The sequence below is a fragment of the Ursus americanus genome, chromosome 27 (genome assembly GCF_024610735.1).
Source record: "Ursus americanus isolate L20-20 chromosome 27, mUrsAme1.1.p, whole genome shotgun sequence".
NCBI classification, from domain to species: Eukaryota; Metazoa; Chordata; class Mammalia; order Carnivora; family Ursidae; genus Ursus; species Ursus americanus.
The window spans coordinates 24,422,887-24,441,852 of NC_142153.1; the positions used below are offsets into that span (position 1 = coordinate 24,422,887).

General features: G+C 40.2%; 1 long non-coding RNA gene across 3 annotated transcripts in view; it reads left to right on the top strand.

The window, feature by feature from the left end:
- The first annotated feature begins 2,918 nt into the window (after nucleotides 1-2,918).
- Nucleotides 2,919-18,966, top strand: part of LOC148107642 (uncharacterized) — a 123,732-nt gene continuing 107,684 nt past the window's right edge. For all 3 annotated transcript variants that reach the window (XR_015721981.1, XR_015721983.1, XR_015721982.1), the window contains exons 1-2: nucleotides 2,919-3,272; nucleotides 7,383-7,492. This is a non-coding gene — a long non-coding RNA (uncharacterized LOC148107642). The remainder of the gene's footprint in view (nucleotides 3,273-7,382; nucleotides 7,493-18,966) is intronic.

Sequence of the window (18,966 nt, forward strand, 5' to 3'; positions counted from 1 at the left end):
TCTCTCGCCCTCTGCCTCTCCCCTCCCCTGCCTCTCCCCCCCTCCATCTCCACACTCTCTCTCTTTCTAAAAACACACACACAAAAAAAACCCCACAAAACAAAAAATGGAGCATTTGGTTTTGTAACAAATTGTCAAACTATCTTCCAATGTGGCTGTATCATCTTGCATGCCCACCAGCAATGAATGAGAGTTCCTGTTGCTCCTCACCATCGCTTGATATTGTCAGTGTTCCAGTGACAGGGTTTTAGGTTTTGGCCATTCTAACAATCTATCCCTGTTGTTTTAATTTACATTTCCCTGATGACATGTGATGTAGTGTAGCTTTTCATATGCTTATTTGCCATCTGTATATCTTCTTTAGTGAGGTGTCCATTAAAGTCTTTGGCCCATTTTTTAATCAGTTTTTTGTATTGTTGAATTTCTAGAGTTCCTTTGTATATTTTGAATAGCAGTCTAAAAGCAAATGTGTCTTTTGTGTCTTTTTTTTTTCTCCCAGTCCTTGGCTTGTCTTCTTATTCTCCTGACATTGTCTTTCACAGAGCAGGTTTTTAATTTTAATCAAGTTTGAGTTTATTGATTAATAATTGAGTTTATCAATTTTTTTTATAAATTGTGCCTTGAGTGTCATATCTAAAAATTAATTGCCAAACCTAAGGTCCTCTAGGTTTTCTCCTGTATCATCTTCTAGGAGTTTAATAGTTTTGTGTTTTACAGTTTGATCTGTAATCTATTTCAAGTTAATTTTTGTGAAGGGTGAGTGTAAGGTCCATGTTTGGATTCATTTTTTTTTTTTTTGGAACTTTTTTTTTTAAATAAATGCTGCTTATGACTTTTTTAAATTTACAAAATACTCCAACATACCCTGCAAACTGCAAAAAATCGAATACATTTAGAGTCATCAAAATGGAGAAGGGAAAGAAACTTTCTAGCCACAGACTCTTACCAAACTTCCAGTTGAGGAAACAAGTTTCCTCCTAGAGTTTGGGCCTAGACCACAGGGAGGAGGGGGGAAAAGGACCTAGAGGTTTCATCATGTCCAGCCCAACTCAGTAGTTTAGGAAAACTGGCAAAGTTTGAGGACAAATCTTAACCAGGAATAAACAGTAATATTTGATTGTGTCCTGCATCGTATCTCTCAGGAATCTAATACTGGTTGAATATGGACACATTAATTGCAAACCCTGCCATCTAGCATGCTTGATAACATCTGGGTAAGTAATATTCAGGGCGGGAGGTGGCATACACTTTTGCTAAGAGCCTCCAATGATAAAGGCAAGAGGAGCTACATTTTCCTTGGACTTTGTACTATATGGAGAGAGTGATGCCGCTGCATTAGCAGAGGTTCTTGATTTGGGTGCAGATTTAATTCTAACCTAAGGCAGATTTGGGATTGCTACTATCATACAGTTATATTAGCTACTTCAAGGTGTTGCTGCTATTATTACTGTTACTACTATTGATACTAATATAGCAATAAGAGGCATGATTTATTGTGTACTTACTACGTGCTTACTTTTTCTATGAGAAAGATATTCTTATGTCACCGTACATCTGGAAAAACTGAGACACAGAAATTAAGCCTTTTGCCCAAAGTCACACAGCAAGTAAATATCAGAACCAGCTTTTTAATCTAAATTATTTGAAGTCACCACCGTGGTTCTCTTTTCCTATTTCCGTATTTCTTAGTTTGTACACAGAGATCAATGTGCTATTTAAGGAACCTACTCCCACTCTTTCTGTTAAGGGCAAGCTGACATGTTTAGCTACATCGGCCATCAACGAGGGAGAGGCCAACAAGAGTGGGTTTTTAGAATTCCTGAGGTTTTTCCACAGATTGTCAAAGGCACCTGACCATGAACTTTACATACTGAGAACCTGAGATAAGCCAGTTTACTTTTTTTTTTTTTTTAAGATTTTACTTATCTATTTGACAGAGAGAGAAAGAGCAAGAGATCACAAGCAGGGGGGAGCAGCAGAGAGAGAGAGAAGCAGTCTCCCCACTGAGCAGGGAGCCAGACACAGGGCTCAGTCCCAGGACACCAGGATCATGACCTGAGATGAAGGCAGACACTTAACCGACTGAGCCACCAGTACCCCGAGATAAGCCAATTTCTTATACTGACTGAAAGGGCAGAAATATCCTGGAAAAACACACAAAAGATGATCCATTCTGGTCTCCACTGCTAGTGTTAGATGGTCAAATGGGCCTTCTCTTCCCCCAAGGAAAGGTTCCTCCTGGTTTAGGATTCTCTGTGAAACTTAAATCAGTCCTGATCAAAGGGGTGGAATCAGAGTATTTACCAGAGAAACCTTGAGCCATTTAATCAGTGAAGAGATACTTAAAATGAGTGTCTTCTTTTAAACAGGGAATTAAACATTTTCTTAGGTGGATGTTAAGGAAAAATTCATGGAATTAGCAAAATTCCAAGAGCTAATGAGGAATTTTTAAAAAATCATATCCATGGGACACCATGTTTCTGAGAATTAGGTTTGTTCTAAAGAGGAAGTGTCTGTTTTCTGTGGCTAAGACATCTTCAGAGACTGCTCATGAAGCCAGAGCTGTGACTCAGGAGATAGGTGGCTTTGGAAAAAGAACAACACATTCAGAGAAAAATGGTATTGGATATGAAAATGCAGTTTTATTTTGCAGTTAGGACAGAAAGAGTGGAAACATGAAACAAAGTGGGAAGGAAGAAAATATGGTTCAGCAAAAAGTCTTGAGGTAGATAGAATTTAAGTTGTGTGTATGTATGAAGAAAGAGAGAGAACAAGGCACAGTGTTCGGTGCTGGGAAATGAGAGAGTTTGGTGACTCTAGAACGATGCCCAGGTTTCTGACATGGCAAAGGGTTTAGATTAAAATGTCATCCATTAAGTGGGGCAGTCTTGGGAAGCAGTTTCCAGAGGCAACTCTAGTTAAGAGGAAAGGTGGGGGTGATTCTTCAGCTGTCAAGAGTAAAGAATATATGCTTTTTTTTAAGTGAGGAAATTCCCTGAGATTTGACAGCTACTAGCCTAAGCCACCAGCCAGTGCAGGAGGCAGAGAAAGGCACTCAGGAGGCAGGGATGGGACTTGGCATCCTGTCTGGCCCTGACAAGTTCTTGTGCTGGGACTGAACAACAAAGTTTTTTCAACCATCACGCTGGAAGCTCTTACTGCTCAAGTGGGGACTGCTGATTGTCGATGACCATGACTATCAGTGTTGACTGCAGATGAGACCACCAGAGCATGAGAAGTCAAACGATCATGGAGGTTGGTGGAAGACCATGGTAAGAGCCTGTGACTAGAGAGTTTGCTTCTCAGAGACACCCTTTTAGACAACTTTGCCCTGGCATATGTCACATTACAGGCTACCATGGTCCTGTGTATTTGTATTACTAAGAGCTTCTAATACAATAGCAAATATGAGCTAGCCAAAATTTCACCAACAGAGTGAAATTTTAAAAGCCTGATACATTCTTAACCGTATTCCTTATTCTTGTTTGATAGACACACCTCTGGACTTTTCTCTCTCTCCCTCTTCCACAACTTCCCATTCTTCTCCGTCACCACTTCTCTTCCTATGCTCATGCCCTACGCATTTTACAGATCAAAAGCTCATTTACTTCCATGGTGAATAAGCAGACACATTAAAGTATTCCCAAGGCAGCTATTCACTTCATTTGATCAGATGTAAAATGTCTGGAATTCGGATTAGCTTTGCAGCTATGGAAAGCTATTTCCAGGAAACCCTGACCCAAAGTTTAAAAGTTAATGCATCTGAGCATTTCTCTGGACTATGAAAATTAAAATAATCCTATTCCCCAGGAATCAAAGAGCATTCAAAACATTTTCACAAAATCATCACGCTTTCTGCAAGATACACTCAAAATTATGCACATGATCCCATCATTAATGAGATCTTGTTGGATTTTCTGAATGGAGGCTGAAGCCTTGCCTGGAAAGCTTTTGTTTTTGTTCCTATAAATGAGCAGCTGCAAAGATTCAGCACAAGCCCTGCTTCCTCAGCACTAAAATACAATTTTGAAACAAAAGACAGGAAGAGAGAGAGCTCTCAACCTGAATGACTTTCAGCAGAGGGTGCTGTTTGGAGTAGGCTAGCCATGGTTCCAGCAGGGATGAGATGTTCATTACTGACAGGTCAGGCATAGTGTGGGACATGCGGGCAAAGCTGCTGCAGGTTGGAGTGATCACATCATTTCCAGAAGGCAAGTGGAGGCAAAAGTCAGGGACCAGATCAAAATGGGACGGAGATTCGAGGGCAATAAGTCATCCCAGTCAGAAGGCAGGCTGAGGCCAGTAAGACTGGTGGGGGTCAGTTTACTAAACTGACTTCAGAGACCTCAATGAGTGCTCTGGGAAGCAGGTGCTTCCATGGTTTGGGCTCCTTCATGAAGTTTTTTGTTTTCATTGCCTTTGGCTCACTCTTAGTGGAGTCAGCTGTTCTTAAAGATCCAGGTCTGTTGCAATATGCAGGAAGGACTCACTGAGTGACTTTGACCTTGAGGTCAAAGGAATTTTGACCTTTAGGTCTAAGGAAGAAAAAAAAGAAGGAAATCAGCCCTTGTAAATTTTAGGTTTCTTCTCAAGCATTCTTTCATAAATCTTTATCTCAAGAAAATGGAAAGTAAGTATAATTATCCCCACTTCAACACATGATGAAACTAAGGGTTAGAAAGGTTCAGTAACTAGCCTAAAACCAACAGCTATTAAATGGAAAATCCAGAATTGAAAAACAACAATATATGGGGCGCCTGGGTGGCTCAGTTGGTTGAGCATCCGACTCTCGAATTCGGCTCAGGTCATGATTTCAGGATCCTGAGATCGAGCCCCGAGTCAGGCTACACACTCAGCGCAGAGTCTGCTTGAGAATCTCCTCCTCTCTCTCTCCTTCTGCCCCTCCCCCAGTTCGTGCAGGCACTCTAAATAAATAAATAAAATAAATAAATAAATAAATAAATAAAATCTTTTTTAAAAAGAGAGAAAAACAGCAATATGTTCCAAAGATCATGCTCTTCTTCCCCACCATATTACCCCATCTTCTGGAACAGCAGTTTGTGAACATTATGTTCTCAGTACCCCTGTACATTCTTAAAATTATTGAGACCCAAAAATCATTTTGTTTATGTGGGTTGTATATATCAGTATTTGTCATGTTAGAAATTAAAGCAGAGAATTTTAAAAATATTTATTCAGTTAAAATCATCAATCCCTTACATGTTAACATTTAATGAAAAATGGGTATATTTCCTCAGCAAAAAAAAAAAGAGTAGCATCATGAATTTTTGCAGGTGTTTTTAATGTTTAGTTTAAGGGAAGACAGTTGGATTCTCATATCTGCTTCTGCGTTCAATCTGTTGTGGTATGTTGTTGAGGTTGAAGTATATGAAGAAAATCCAGCCTCACACAGATCTGTAGTTTAAAAAGGGAGGAGTATTTAATCTTTTCAGGTAATTTTGTGTCCTGTTCTTTGAAGAATGTTGCAGTGTGGACTCTGAAACTATATAGATGAAGTTTCCATACTCTGTTGCATTAAAATCTCTTTTTAATCTCTTTTACATTTATTTTAAATCCCTTTTTAGGGGCGCCTGGGCGGCTCAGTCGGTTAAGTGTCTGCCTTCGGCTCAGGTCATGATCTTAGGGTCCTGGGATCTAGCCCCGCATCAGGCTCCCTGCTCAGCGGGGAGTCTGCTTCTCCCTCTCCCTCACCCCTCCACTCCCACTCATGCATGCTCTTTCTCTCTCAAATAGATAAAATCTTTAAAAAAAATAAATCTCTTTTTAAAAGTTTGTCTTACACTTTGAATGGATCTCTTACTTATGCATGATTTTGTAATGCTTTGGTTATGGTATACTGACTTATGCCAATGGTAGCATTCTCAATAGTAGCACATTTAATTACTCACTACCTAAAGGTCACAATTATTAATATCAACCCTGTTCTCTTCAGAAAATTTGTGAAGAATTGGGATGCTGTTAAGCTCAAGGTGGCAGATACAAGTGTTCCAATATTCTGTTTTCACCAGAAAGGTCAAATTTTCTCACTGGCAACAAACCCTATCAGGTTTTCTAGAAGTGACAGTTTCACTTCTTTCCTTTTTGAGAACATATCTACCAGATATCCAAGTCTGAATAACCATAGTTTGCCTATCAGTCATTTTTTTCAAGCAAAAAATGGTATTCCACAAAAAGCAGCCAGTTCTGCTCAGAACTCAGTCAGGCAGGTGCTTTCCCTCAGGACAACCACTGTCCTCAGGGGTGCCGCAGCACTGCCTTCTGGGTACTTCCCACTGTGTCACACAGAATGTTAAAAATATATATACTTAAGAGTCGAGAACTCTAAAATTAATGATTTTTATGGCTTTATTAAAAAGGGCATTCTTCAGTGATACTGGACTCTTCATTTATTTCGTTTTTTAAATTTTTGCTGTGAATGTATGGCTGTCAAGAAAACTAGTGCAGTTTGTTCTGCTGTCTTGATTTATATTAAGGCACAAGAAGTTTTTTGCCCACCTTTGCTTTTGCCCTATCAGTACAAATGCTAATATGGTAAAAAGGCAAATAGGGCCTGAGCATTATTATTAAAATAGATTCGATGTTGTGAACCCATGAAGTGGTCTTTGGTACCACAAGGGAGTCTTTGGGCTATACCTCGAGAACCCTGTCTGGAAGAACTGGATGAGCTTTCAGAGTCTGTCAAGGCTGTTTCCTCTCGCTCAGTGCCTTCAACCCGATGTGAGCCAGTCACCTGTGTGCAGGCTGGAAGCATGAACTCAGGACAGAAGCAGAATTCCCATCAGGCTTGGTCCTAAGATACCTCCTCTTGTCAAATTTACAACCTTTTCTGTCCTCACAGAATTTACATATTAGTGGCACAATGAACAGTATGAATAAGTAAATGAAAAAAAAAAAACCCTCAGACCTAAGTTTTGCTTCAGTCACCTGTTGAGGCAAATATTGTTCCCATTTTAGAGATGAGCAGATAGAGGTGCAGCTGGATTGAGTGAGGTGTTCCGTGTCCCATAGTTAGTAAATGATGAGCTAGGATTCAAGGTCTGAAGGCCGGCTCTCTCCACAGGCACGTGATTCTCACAGGTCCGTAACAGGCCTCAGTCACCACAGTAACATTTCAAAGTCAGTGACCCAGCTTTCGAGTTCTAAAGCTATTTAGGGAAATGAGATGACAATTTGCCAAGTAAAAGAGTGAGGAAAAAAGCACAATGACTTTCGAAGGCACTGAAATGTGTGCTTCAAAGGCAATCCTCAGGTTTTGACTGTTAGGCCTTCAAATGGGTTTCTTTCTAGATGCTAGGGTTCTTCTCTTCACTTATTCTGTGGGTGTTTAATAAGCATTTTCTTTGGGTCCTGCTTTGTGGTAGGTGCTGGGAGCAGAGACAGTTCCTGTGCTGAAGCACCCCACAGTCTTGAGAGAAGAGAGAGAGAAGGAAGAGAGGACATTCTGGAGGCAGAGAGACATTAGCATCAGAAAGTGAGTTTAAAATGGCTGAGTGTGTGTGCGCAAGCACACACACAGAACATTCTTATTCTGGGATCTGAGACCTCCTGCAACTATAATAGATGCAAATTTTAGAAGGACAGAAACAGCTCCCACCTCTGTGTGACCCACGTTCTCCCACAGGATAGGATCCTCAGAAAACAATAACCCTTTGTAATTCTAACAGCCGTACAAGGAAGATATCTGTAGTCTACAGATGAGGAAATTAAGGCTTAAAAAGTCTGTCTGCTTTCTTTTGTCCCATCTCTGTAGGTCTAAACTGCCTGGCAATGTCACCACCTCCCAGAAAGAGAAGTGCCTGGTGTCTCAGTCCTGCACACAGCATGTCCCAGGGCCTGAGCATCTCACTCCCTCTTTGTTTTTCTCTTTCTGCCTTCCTCCTGTTTCCACAGGGCTCTACTCTTTCTGGCTGTGTCTTGCATTCCGCAAACACTTGCTCACCTCTTACAAGCTCCTCTGGCCGAACCTTCTACACTTCGCCTCAAACTTCATTTTGTTTCGTTGTTTTGGTTTCTTTCAGACCTTTGGTTTTTACTGATTCTGCTTCTCATGACCTGGGGTCAGCCTGTCTTCATCCTGTCTCCACGACATCTGAGCCCCCTAGAGTCGGCCTCCTAGTTCAGGACTCTGATTCTCTGTCACTCAGTGTTGTGCAAGTGCAAGGTCGCCTTGAGAATAAAGCCTCCTTAAAGTTTACTCCCTGCACCTCTGTCTTGCATCTCCCTAGTGCTGGCCTTGCAAAAATAGGATGCTTAACATCAAAAATTCCCTGGGCATTTTTTTTTTCTTTCAAGGACTATATTATTTTGCCATTACTCACGCAGTAGAGGACCCGTGGGTATAAAATTACCGGAAAGAGTTTAAAATCATCTCAACCTTCTCTGAATCATAAACCAGTTTTCTCATGCATTCATAGCTCATCCTTGGATTCTTTTAGTTTATTTTCCTTCCTCAGTAATGAATTTTTCAATGAGTTTCAATGAGTCAAGAAGCATAAATCATTGATTCATTCATTAAATTATTCAAACATGTATTATTAGCACCAGTGTGCCAGAGTTTTTGACTGCTTCTGTTTTTTAATGGTCAATCCATGATTGGATGAGTAGGATTCATAAAGTATGATTACAAAAACAGCTTCATTATGTTTTTTCCTCACATCTTGACATGGATTCTATTTAATGTGGGTCACTCTCCTGACTCTGTAGGCACACATGGGTAGTTCTATGACTCTTCTGGTCACTCCTAAGTAAAAAAGGAAAGAAAAAAATCCTATAATCAATTTAAGTAAGATTCAGACATTAGAGTGTCTTGCTCAATATATTATTTAACACTTCAATCTTTATTTTCAAGCAAAAGCTCACCCTCCTTCCCCTGGTTGTAAGTTAGCTCACTGCTCTGAGTGACTCCTTTGGGATTGGAATGGGAGAGAGGGAGGTGAAGGGAGCTGCAGTTCCCACTTGACTGTCAGAAGTGTGAAGCTTCATACTCACTGGCCCCGGAAGTTCTGAAGAGGGTCTCTTGCACTGCCTGGCCCTTCCTTCCGCAACTCCCTCGATCCAGGCAAGGCTTTCTTTTAGATGGCTGCTCCTGTACCCTCTCAGATCCTGTCCCAGCCAGCTTGCTCAAGAGCTCCCTTCTGCTGCCATATCTTCACCCTGGGGCTTGGCCTCAAAAGATACAATCCTCCATTCTCCATTCCCCATAATATCCATAATATTAGCCATTCTCCTAGTGTTGGATGGTTGCGGTGGTTGTTTTCAAGATTCTGATGTTCTAAAGTATGGTATGTTGACCTGTCTATGAGGAAAAATGTGTTCTTACGTCGTTTTTACAACTCCTCAGACTTCAAGCCCAGCATTCTTTTCTATACAATGACATGGATTCTCCCCTGAAGCTATTTTAGTGTGAATTTCACTCTATGAATGGATGCCCCTACCTGGCTGATGCATTTTAACTGTAGAATAAAATGGCATTGGTCTTGTTAAAGATGTCTCAGGCATCAGTGGGTAATCTGGGATTGTTCTTCCTGGAGCCCTAAAGTCAGTCAGAGAGACATGGAAATCACCTGTTTCGCAAATTATACTTTGTAGGTAATGCTTGTTTATAAGTCAAGGTTGCTCCATCTGGCACATTCATTCTGTTAGGATTAGACTTGGCTCAATTGTTCTGTTAGACAATAGAGAAAAACACAGGGTGCAAATGTGTTAAATTTCTGCCCTAAGGGAAGAAGTTGGTACACGAAGAAAGAAACACTAGTGCAGGTCTCCCTGTAAACTTACAAAAGACTAAGAAAGCGAGGGAGTTGCATGAACCTAGGGCTCAGGTCCTCAGGAAACCTTCCCTAGGTGACTCTTCCTGGCCAGCAAGTGCATCCTCGCCTCCGACTCCTCAGCCCTGAGGAGTATAATTGGTTCCTCAGTTACAAGCATCTTTTCCTTCTTCTAATTTGCTTTTTGTTGGTGATGGTGGCGGTGATTTAGCTCCTGTCCTGTTTGCTGAACTTTTATTGAGTACTAGTTAGTGCAAAGTATTTATTGAATAAGTAGATAAGTAAATATGAATAAGATAGTACTTGCTACCAACAGCTCTGATCTGATTGAAGAGAAAGATATATAAGCAATTAACTCTAATACAGGCAGAATTAAACATGTGTCACAGGTGAAAATTATGGCTCAGAGGGAAAATAATGCATTTTCCCCAGTGAATCAAGAAAGTCTTCTGGAGAAGTTGACAGGAGAGCTTTTCTTTGAAGTATGATGGCTATTTTTAGAAGTAAATAAGCAAAGGAAAGCATTTCAATTTGAGTAACACAGCATGCGTAATGGCAAAAAATATATTGGTATATTTGAGGAAAAGTGGATTATGAGTTAGGCTAGAGACAGAGTTTGGGTCTAGAGATGAGTTGCCTAATGCAGTAGCTGCGTGTGCTCACTGAGCAACTGAAATGTGCTATAAATATAAGATATACACCATATTTTAAAGCCTTTATGTGAAAAAATAATCTAATCTGTCTTGATAACTTTTATGCTTATTAAATTTTGAAATGATACTTCGAATATATTGAGTTAAATAAAATTAATTCACTTTTTCAATCTGACTTTAAAAATTTAATATTACGTATGTGGCTCATATTGTAATTCAGTTAGATAGTGCTGCCCTAGCAATTAGAGGACTGTGAATTTTAAGAGAAGGAGTTTGAACATCCTGCTGCAGGCAGTGGGAGACTTTGAGCAATTTTGAATAAGTAACCCGTACTCTGTTCCCAAATCAAAAAGCCATGTTTTATCGAGAAAAGAAAAAAGCCTTATTTTCCATATCATGTATACTCTGATCCCCATAGGCGTTTAATGCTTGCTCAACAAATGACTTCTTTGGATATACACACTTTATCCAACTGATTATTGATCAAAATTACCCTACAAAATGCTTCGTTATAACTTTGACTTTAAGGCATGGGTATTAAAACTCAAATAAGCAAAAAGAAGGACTTAAAACTCACCCGGAATCTACTGGTCCAGATAGCTGCTATAAATATTTTAGTCCGTACCCGTCAAGTGAAGGACCATGCTGAGCTACTGTTCTTAAACAGCTGCATTGTATTAGCAGTATGGTGTACAGTTGACCATGGAGATAAATTTTGTTCCACGTGTGATTTTTAAAGGCTGTATAGTATTTCATTGTATCAATATATTCACTTAGTTAAGTAATCCATTATTATTGGACATTTGTTGTTAATTTTCACTACATAAAAGTTTCTCGGTGCTTTATTTCAGTTAGTTAAAGTTAAAGAAAAAAGCAATGAAAATAAAGATGTTAACATGGACTTTCATTTCTCTAAAGACATATAACAAAGCAGGTGCATAGCAATCACTGGCTCCCTTCAGGTCCAAGGCTGAATTTTGTATTTAAATGTCTTTTAAGTGTTCCCAGTAGCACAACAAAGTGATTCTAATTAATGAATCTCTCTCTCTCTCTCTCTCCCTCTCTCTCTCTCTCTCTCTCTCTCTCTCTCTCTCTCTCCCCCTCCCTCTCTCTCTCTCTCCCTCCCTCTCTCTCTCTCTCTCCCTCCCTCCCTCTCTCTCCCTCCCTCCCTCCCCACTCGGTTTGTGTGTATGTGTATGCATCATACAAATAAGCATAAGACAACTTTCTCTGGCTGAGTTAGCTCTCCACTCTCTTCTTGTTGCTGTTTGAAAAACTTGTTTATATAAAAGTTAGAAATATAGTACAAAGACCTTTTTTTCCTGAACCATTTGAAGGAAAGTTGCTGACTGGTGTTAAATCATCACCAGTTTAGTGTCTCTTTCTGCAGACAAAGACACCTCCTGTGTAACTAAAATACAATAACCAAATTCAGGAAATTAACCTTGATACACAACTACTATCTAATCTTCAGACTTTCCCCAGGTTTCTCCAGTTGTCCCAGTAATGCTCTTTATAGCAAAAGGATCCAGTTCAGAACCACACCAGGCATTTAGTTGCCCTGCTTCTTAATTTCCTTCAGTCTCTCCTTGATTTTTGTGTTCTTGACACTTTGATTACATGCCAGTTATTTAGAAGAATCCCCTTCAGTTTGGGTTTATGTGAGATTTCCTCACAATTAGATTCCAGTCATGCATCTTTGGCAGAAATATTACAGAAGTAATCCAATGTCTTTCTCATTTCATCCTATCAGGTAGCACACAATTTCAATTTGTCCTACCACTAATGACATTCATTCTGTTGGGTCTGCCAGGTTTCTCCACTATAAAATAACTCCCTTCCCCTTTGTAATTAGTATTGAGAAGGGGAAGTACTTTGAAACTATGTAAATATTCTGTTCGTCCTCAGGTTCTCAAAGTATTCATCTATTTATTTATATCAATAGGAACTCATTGTTTCTTACTTTATTCAATTTGTTATAACCTGTTATCACTACTTATTTTAATGCCCAGATTGTGTCTGATGTGGCCTGTGGGAGCCAGTTTAAGCTGGCTTCTGTGTCCTTCTAATGCCCAGTCATTGTTTGAGCATTTCCTTGCTTTCTGGCACAGGATATTTCAGACTAAATTTGTATTTGCCCTGTCTTAGTCTTGGAATCAGCCCTTGCTTATTTTAGTGAAAAACGGTATCTAGAAGCCAAGTTTTGGGTACTAGGAGTGCTTGTTGCTATTGGGGTGTCATGTTCTCAGGTCCTCCCAGTGGACAGAACCAGGAAGCATACATATCCACATACAATTACCTCTATGTTTATGTCTACATCTATCTTATATGTTGAAAACTGTAAGTTGATCCTGATGACTCTCATTCAAATCTAATACCCCAAGGTTCATTTTGTTTTTCTTTCTATATTTGTAATGCCCTTCTCTAGCAGTGAGAAAATGGGCTCCCCTTACTCTTAATATTTATATATGTGATCAACCTCCCTGTATGTACATGCTTTCCATCGCTGCTGCCAAATCCTCTCCCATCACTGCAGATGGCTCCCTCTCCCTACTTGGGCTCTGACACACCATCCCAGGTTCTCCTTGACCTTGGAGACTCCCTTCTTACCCTGCTAATGCTTTAACTTCTGATGCCACCTGACTGCCCTCCTCACCCTGCTTAGCCTCCACCACCATATCAGGAGACCCTTTTCTCTATTCAAACTTTGACACAGCATTCTGAGCTACTTGCCCCTCTTGTCCCTCTGCACTGACACCTAACTTAAAGGCTTTGGGACTGAATCATTCAAGAATGGAAGGAAAGGGGAAGGGAAGAGGAATATCTCCAGTTGTCTTTTATATTTAAAAAAATTCCCTGTTCCTTTGGACTCCAATGGAAAAATACTACTCACATCAAGGTATAAAGAAATGGCCCTTCTTTGTTGATAATTACAATAAGAGTCCTTAAAACTACTCTTTGAGACTCTGTACTTATTTATCTCTGTTACTCCTGATATACAGTATCATTTGTTAAATGAGGGACAGGGAGAAAGTTTAAATTCCCATGTGCTGATAACAGCAAAGAAGAGGAAATGTTCAGCCTACATGGCATTTAAAAAAAATAAAGAGGCAAATGTCTTCCAGCCTTGAGGATAGTGTATCTGATATATTCATTTGACTATTGAGATGTTACAAAAAAAGACTCATTGTTTAGAATCTTTGCAAGTTGACTAGATTTAAAAAAAAAAAAAAAAGAAGAAGAAGAAGAAGAGGAAGAAGAAGCCTCTTTGTGGGCTTTAAAGGGTTCCCAGGGCTATTCTGAAGGCCCTTTTCCACCTCAGATCTGCTGGTCACAGACGTCTGGCACTGCCTTCTGCGTTACAAGGCTTCACCAGCTAGAATGTGCTTCCTGGGCTCCCTTTGACCTTAGTAGAGAGCTCTATTATTTAACAGACACAGTCTGGTCAGGGGAAGACATTCTTGCATGTGTCAGGCTAATTACAGATCACTCTAAGTGCTACCAATGCAGATGTGTCATCCCCATCAAGGGCTGCCAGCACCACCCCTCCCCCCACAGCCCCTTCCCCAGGCCTTCCCTCTCAAAGCTGAATTCAGAAGGGCTGGCCTGGAGCAGACAGCCGCACAACTCCACACTATGACCAGGTCAATGTCTACAATGCAAGGCATTTTAAAATTGAATTTGGTCAAGACCAGGCATCAATGGATACCAGTATGGGAATCTAAAAATAAACCAGGCAGAAGAAGCTTCAAAGACTTTCTAGAAGGTGAAAGGAACTAGAGGTTATAGAGGGCAATGGGATGACTTCTAATGGCCTCATGGAAGCCATCAGGAATTCTTAAATTGCCAGGAATGTCATCAAGTACTGTACCATGCTGTCATGAATGGGGACAGGCAGAACTAAGCATAGTGAATATAATAGCTCTTCAGTATTTGGAACAGAAGTGTGTGTGTGTGTGTGTGTGTGTGTGTGTGTGTGTGTGTGTGTCTGTGTCTGTGTGGAGGGGGTGCCTTGTGGTGTCTGCCATGCATTGAGGATTTGATGTAGGTACACTCCATGCGCTGATGTCCTCAGAGTTTAGTTCCATCAAGAAATAGCCTATCAGTTCTTCATTTCTAGTAAATATCTGGTGCCGGATTTGGTGTGCAATTCTCCCTGCCTATCAGGGTTTTCCTTTGATCCCATTATGTCAAATTCAGCATGTCTAACCCATACTCATAGATATTCCTCACAAAACTACATGAACTCCGGGGTTTCCTTTTAGTCACACGGTCTTAAAAACTCAGTACTCCCTTTATATTCTTCCCTCCCTTATTCCTCCTTCCCTGCCAAGGACTCTCAGTTGCCAAGTCCAGAAGATTCCTTTACAACATCTCTTAATTATCTGCTGCTTGGTCCTTAGTTCAGACGCTAATTGTCTCACACTGGACTGCTCTAATTTAGCCTTATTTTTTAGTAAAATATTTTTTATTTAGTGCATACACATTTACACTTATTTACTAGCAAAATTTATAAATTCAGACTATAACCTATAGATCATTATGGTAATTTTTTTTTTTTTTTTTTTTTTTTTTTACAAAATTTGAACCAAAAAGTGGCATAAAACTATTCTCAATTGTATTGTGAAGTATCATGGGCAGTCCTTTTCTATTGTTGGAATAACGATTTATACAAATTTTAAGAAAATTATAAAACATTTAGGAAGGCCAATTTCTCCCACTCAAAAGTCCCCTTCATCACCCCGGGCCAGTCTTCCTGAGCAAACGGAGCCATGAGGGGAGGTGGGAAGTGACGGAGATTGCCAGTCATCACTGTTTATCCACGTGATCTGGACTCGTACCTTCACCCGTGTTTGCAGTTAAAGGCTGCTGTTGTCCATCACAGCCAAATGATCATAGTCTTGCTTGGAGTCTGGCAGTATTTAGGATAAGTGGTATAAAGATCGTAAGTTCTGACTGTAAGGTAGCATCTTCTTTGTAAAATCTGTTTTAGTTTTGCAAGTTAAGTAGCAGATTTGGAAGAACATAGAATGAGGCCACCCTACACACACATGGAAAAAAGTAGAAACTTGTTCCTTCTCTTCACATCATGCTGAACATTTGTCAGAAAAAGACATGGCGATAGAATTGAGTGGACGACAAAAAAAATAGAAATGAGTCTCTTTGATTTTGTTCTTTTTTAAATGTTTTTTATGAAAAATAGTACTAAAGTCATCCTAACAAAAGAAATAAATCTGTTTGGAAATCAGTCAGCCCATCCAGGCACTTAAACTGTGTAGTGAAAAATCTTATGCCTTCTAGCTCTGTCATTCCAAGTACCTTTGGGAAAATAACTAATTTACCTTCCTAATGGAATATTAGATGGACCATACTTGCCACCAGATATTGTTACAACATTCTTTGTGACCCCTTGTGAAAAGTCCTAGTGAGATACAAGAAAGGACACAGCCTAGAGGACACAAAGCACGTGTTTCAGCTGCTAAAACCAGGAGTCATCTGATATGCTTTAAAGTTCTCTCTCATCACTGCATTTATAAACAAATTACAATAAGCATTTTTGTAAGCACAATGACATCTTGTTACTAAGTATCTAATATTAAAGAAGCGTACCCTTTTAACTTCATTTAAAGTTAAAGACAATATGTAAAATATAATGGAAATTTTACATAACTACTTTTATGTTGTTTTAAGGCTGCCTTTGTGTGTTAGCTAAACGTTTCTGGAGCTTAAATGGTTGTTATTTTAAGTCTGCAAAATCAAAATTGCTTTGACCTTTTAGGGTATTGTTTTGGATTTCGTTATCACAGTGAACTTTAAGGGTATGATTCTGTTTTCTATTATCAAATACCTCCTTCTTGCAGTCTCATAATAGAAAAGTCACAGTCCTTAGCTCCAATACCCAATAGAATAAATATGACTATAATTTAACACAAAGAGTGAATGGCAAGGTCAGATTTTAAAAGCCACATGGAGATTAGATTGGCACAAATGAATGTATGCATGTATTATATTCAATTGAATAGAGTCAAATTATGTCTATAGTGTATGCATATCAATGGGTACTTCAGGGAAACTGTTCTCTTGGGTAGGAATTAGCTGTGGTTGACTGAGTTTGCAAAGTACGGCAAGGTTATTAAATAAACAATATAGTAAGACATTCCATTTAACCCAGATCCTAAATGAAATCGGTTGTAGGCTGTTTATGTCTGTGACGCGGAAGGCACAAATTGCCTTTCTCTTTCGGCAAGTGCGCTGATAAAGAGAAGAGATGCATCATGGTTACTGCTAAGCTTGTACTTGAAAATTATTCTACAGAAAGAAAGAGACAAAGACAGAAGCTGACTAATGGTGTGATGTTCATTGTTCAAGGCAACCAAATGACAAGGGCTGCCTCAAACTTTCCCCACTGGCTGTAGTTATAAAAAAGACAAGTTACTTTCTTGGGCTCTCCTTCAGGAGGACAGCAAGGTCCAGGCAGAGAGAGAATCACCGCAAAGCAGAACAGACCACTACCCTCTGTGTTCACACAGCCTGTCTGGCACCATGGAAATGCTTTGGCAGACCAGTTCTACCCTTCTGTACAGTTCATTCAGGGGCCTTACACTGAGAGGGGATAGTTCAAAGGGATGAGGCGCTCTTTGCAAGAGAGAATCTGAATATACCAAATACCAGAGCATCCTGGAGTTCTTCGGTTATACACTCCCTTGGGGGGCGTTTGTCAAAATGGGCTCTGATGGCGTCAGGTTCTTTTGTTTTCGGTAAATAAAATGGAGGGACTTATTAAAGAAACTCCTAAGTCAACTTTCCTGAAGCCTGGAAGCCCGCAACAATGGGGTAGGGTTAGGGGGAGGGCATCAAGGTAATGGAAATTCACAACCAACTTTCTGATTGGCGTGCATCTCTCTGATGGGGGAGAAAATCAGCCTTCAGTTCAATAACATATGCAGTGCAGACCTAGGTATTTGAGAAAAGCAGGACCTGTTGCATCCTCATCACAGTGAAGACCCAGGAGCAGACGTTCGAGGTTTATTCACAACCAAATGTGCTCATGACTGGCTTCCATCCTGATCAGACAGTGTCCTGGCCAAAGTGTTCTGATTGGTTGAGGCTCATCTACCAACAGTTACTACTCTGACCATCACCTCCACTGGAGTTCTTGCTAGCCCATGGCCCTTAAAGAGGCCAGAAAATTCACAAAACTGTCAGCTGCAGTTTTTCTGATTTGGAGAAAGAGAGAACGACAGACAGAGAGACAGAGTGGACCATATATTTTGTATCCAAAGATGCAAACAATTTAGCTATAGTTCTCCTATATGGAAAACTAAGCATTTTCCTCCCACTAAAGCCAAAAGCAAGCAAAGAAAGATGTAGGGAGATACGCTGTCTATGGTATGGTACTCCTGGAGCATGCCCTAAGTGTTTCCTCCTCACCATCTCCCTCCCCCCCCCCCAGCCCCCGCATCTGTAAAGCCCTTTCTTTCAGTTTAGATCTAACCTTTTGCTCCACGAATATGTACGCTGCTTTTTATTATTGGTTTCATTTTACAAGATCCTTGAAGGCAGGGAGGAACCATGTCATATTTTGTGTTGCCTTTGTTTCTCCTGCCTTATCTATTACAGAATATTTTGTCAACTGATCAATTAATACAAATAAATATGGTGTTGCTCCGTGGATTCAGTTCTTTCCAAGCTAAACAAGACTCCAGAGAAAAAAACTCTCTCTCATATCCCACACTTTTATTCCCTACTTTTTTATGAAAGACAGCCCCCAGTGTGTGGTTATGTGGTTCTGCGACGGTCAACCACAGCTCCTTCTGTGGGGAGGGCTGTGGGCACGGCAACATGGCTGCTAACCCATAGATTCTGGCAGAATGACTTGCTTTCAGGCAAAGAAGTGGGTGGATGAGTCTTTGCTTAATCATCTCCAGAGAAAGAAAAAGGACTGACAAGCTTCAGTGAGCTATTTCAGTTTTTAACTAATCTTTCATGGAGGAAGTTCTTTTTCCTGTCCAATCAAAATCATTCTGCCACAAATTAAGCCAAATTTTCCTGGTTTTCTTCTTTTTTGAGATAGATCAGAGGCGGGTGTCATCCTGCGTTTCGTAACTGGTTATGGGTAAAAATACATAGATCATCTAGATTGTTTACTTAATGACATTTATTAAGATGAGCATGTTACCAGAAGTCCCACTCAAAGTCAGTGGGACCTAGAAGGAAAAAGAGAGCTCACATCTTGCTGTGAAAGTGTGTTGAATTCCCCGAGTGGGGACAAAGGTGTCATGGGACAGTCTCTTCTTGGACAGGGTCTTGGGTGTCCTTTTGTGTTGTTTGGGTAGGTTGTGTGGGAGAGAGGATGTATTTGTTCAGCTGGTTTGGATGTTTGAGGTGGGGATGTGAGAGGGATTAGGTGAGGCTTCTGTGTGATAAAGGACAAAGAATCTTAAAGCTCTCTCCTCCTCACCTGCCTGTATTGGGAAAAGCACCTAACTCTGTCATCAAGGCTGTGACTTTTATACAGACAGGAA